The 3,111-nt window shown below is 44.6% G+C and overlaps 1 pseudogene; it reads right to left on the reverse strand.

The window, feature by feature from the left end:
• Window positions 1-2,062: 2,062 nt before the first annotated feature.
• Window positions 2,063-2,153, reverse strand: LOC115936425 (uncharacterized; annotated as a pseudogene).
• Window positions 2,154-3,111: the final 958 nt, after the last annotated feature.

Here is a 3,111-nt window from a genome sequence, read left to right on the forward strand (position 1 = left end):
AAAGCAACACAGGATAATTGGCAAAATTGCAATATGATCTAGATATTAAAGAATGGAATGGTATCACCATTACATTTCCCAAATTTGATGGTTATGTAAAGGAGTTCTTACGAGATGCATGCTGAATGAAGTTTTTAGGGGTGAGGGACATAATGTTTACAACCTATTCTCAAATGATTTAAGGAAATATATACACATATACACATATTACATATTCATATAAAAGAATGTGAACAATAAAACAAATGTGGCAAAAATTGGTGGATCAAGGTGAAGGGTATATGAGCATACATTGTACTACCCTTGCAACTTTCCGTAGGTATAAATTTTTTTCAAAATAAGGCCGGGCGCAGTGGCTCATGTCTGTAATCCCAGCACTTTGGGAGACCAAGGTGGGTGGATCACCTGAGGCCGGGAGTTCGAGACCAGCCTGACCAACATGGTGAAACCCCATCTCTACTAAAAATATAAAAATTAACGGGGCGTGGTGGCATGCGCCTGTAATCTCAGCTACCCAGGAGGCTAAGGCAGGAGAATCGCTTGAACCTGGGAGGCAGAAGTTGCAGTGAGCCAAGATTGCGCCACTGCACTCCAGCCTGGGCCACAGAGGGAGACCCTGTCTCAGAAAAACAAAAAAAACAAAACAAAATAAGAAATTAAGAAAATAAAGCAATATGATAACATCACAAAAAGAGAGGTAGCCAGACAGTATGTACCTCCTGATGGGAGCAACAGTACTATCTATAAAACATGCTTGCCCAAGTAAGTCAAGGCTGCATTTTATCAAGCTTCTAGATCCAACCCCAATTTACAAGAACCCCTGGCGATGGATAAACATATCAAATCACACCATGGGGCTGCAACCAGCAAAATGCAGGTGTGGGGATCCCTACAGGACAAACAGCCCAACTTTTTTTTTTTTGAGACAGAGTCTCACTCTCGCTCGCTCTGTCACCCAGGTTGGAGTGCAGCAGCACAATCTCGGCTCACTGCGACTTCCACTTTCCGGGTTCAAGCGACTCTCCTACCTCAGCCTCCCGAGTAGCTGGGACTACAGGTGCCCGCCACCACACCTGGCTAATTTTTGTATTTTTAGTAGAGACGGGGTTTCGCTATGTTGGCCAGGCTGATCTTGAACTCCTGACATCTGGTGATCCACCTGTCTCAGCCTCCCAGAGTGCTGGGATTATGGGCGTGAGCCACCACGCCCTGCCACTTTATTTCAACAAATAAATTATGAAGAAAAAAAGAGAGATGGGAAAGCTCTAGATGAAAAGAAACCTGACCTATTAACCAATTGCATTATTTCTATTTGGATATTAATTCAAACAAACTGCAAAAAAAAAAATAAAGAAAATATTTATGAGACATTTGGAACTTTGAACATTAACTGGAAATTGACCAGACATTTGATATTATAGAACTATTCCTTTTTTTAGGAGCAAAAATGATATAACAATTTATTTTTTCTTTTGAGATGGAGTCTAACTCACTCACTCTGTCATCCAGGCTGGAGTGCAGTAGCACGATCTCGGCTCACTAACCTGCATCTCTTGGGTTCAAGCGAGTCTCGTGCTTCAGCCTCCCAAGTAGCTGGGATTACAGGTGTGCATCACCATGCCCGGCTAACTTTTTTTTTTTTTTTTTTGAGACAGAGTCTCACTCTGTCGCCCAGGCTGGAGTGCAGTGGTGCGATCTTGGCTCACTGCAACCTCTGTCTCCCAGGTTCAAGCAATTCTCCCTCAGCCTCCTGAGTAGCTGGAACTACAGGCACGTGCCACCAAGCCCAGCTAATTTTTGGATTTTCTGTAGAGACAGGGTCTCACCACGTTGGCCAGGCTAGTCTTGAACTTCTGACCTCGTGATCCACCCACTTTGGCCTCCTAAAGTGCTGGGATTACAGGCGTGAGCCACCGCGCCTGGCCTAATTTTTGTATTTTTAGTAGAGACAGGGTTCACCATGTTGCCCAGGCAGTTCTCAAACTCCTGACCTCAAGTGATCCACCTACCTCAGCCTACCCAAGTGCTGGGATTACAAGTGTGAGCCACGGCATCTGGTCTATTTTTTCTTCTTAAAAAATGTTTTGCTTTATATGTTCAGAGAAACTTCTTTAGTAATAAACTATAGAAATGATCCTTGAAAGTACAGTCCTTATTTATTCCTAAAAAATATTTTTTTGCTTGATATAATAGTTATGCTGAGGCCAGGCACGGTGGCTGATGTCTGTAATCCTAGCACTTTGGGAGCCCAAGGCGAACGGATCACGAGGCCGGGAGTTCAAGACCAGCCTGGCCAATATGGTGAAACCCCATTTCTACTAAAAATACAAAAATTAGCCGGGTGTGGTGGCAAGCGCCTGTAGTCCCAGTTACTCAGGAGGCTGAGGCAGAAGAATCGCTTGCACCCAGGAGGCAGAGGTTGCAGTGAGCCGAGATCGCGCCACTGCACTCCAGCCTGGGCGACAGAGCAAGACTCCGTCTCAAAAAAAAAAAAAAAAAAAAAAAGTTACGCTGATAAAAGACTCCTCATCTTTTAGATTATTTTCCTTGTGATGAATGGAATAATCTAATGTCTGGGATTTGCTTCAAAGATGAGGGAAATGGACGAGAATGTACATGAAGCAAGATCAGCTTGGGTGCTGGGTGGGGCTGGGAGTATCTAATTTTGTATATGTTCAAAATAGAGTGGGGTTTTTTGTTTGTTTTTGTTTTTTGAGACGGAGTCTCACTCTGTCACCCAGGCTGGAGTGCAGTGGTGTGATCTCTGCTCACTGCAACCTCTGCTTCCCGGGTTCCAGCAATTCTCCTGCCTCAGCCTCCTGAGTAGCTGGGACTAGAGGAACAACAGCCTTGTTCCAAAACTCACAAAGGGGCTCCATCTGATGGTGAAGATGCTTCCAAGATGTCTGTGAAGACTTTGCTCACAATTGTTCTATAAAACGTATTCAAGACCTAGCTACTCATGGATGGGGGCTGAGGCTGGAGCATTGCTTGAGCCCAGGAGTTCAAAGCTGCAGTGAGCTAAGAAGGTGGCACTCCCAGCACAGGCAATATGGCGAAACCCATCAAAAAATACAAAAAATGTAGCCCGGCATTGTGGTGCGTGCCTGT

Source organism: Gorilla gorilla, chromosome 9 (assembly GCF_029281585.2).
Source record: "Gorilla gorilla gorilla isolate KB3781 chromosome 9, NHGRI_mGorGor1-v2.1_pri, whole genome shotgun sequence".
Taxonomy (NCBI): domain Eukaryota; kingdom Metazoa; phylum Chordata; class Mammalia; order Primates; family Hominidae; genus Gorilla; species Gorilla gorilla.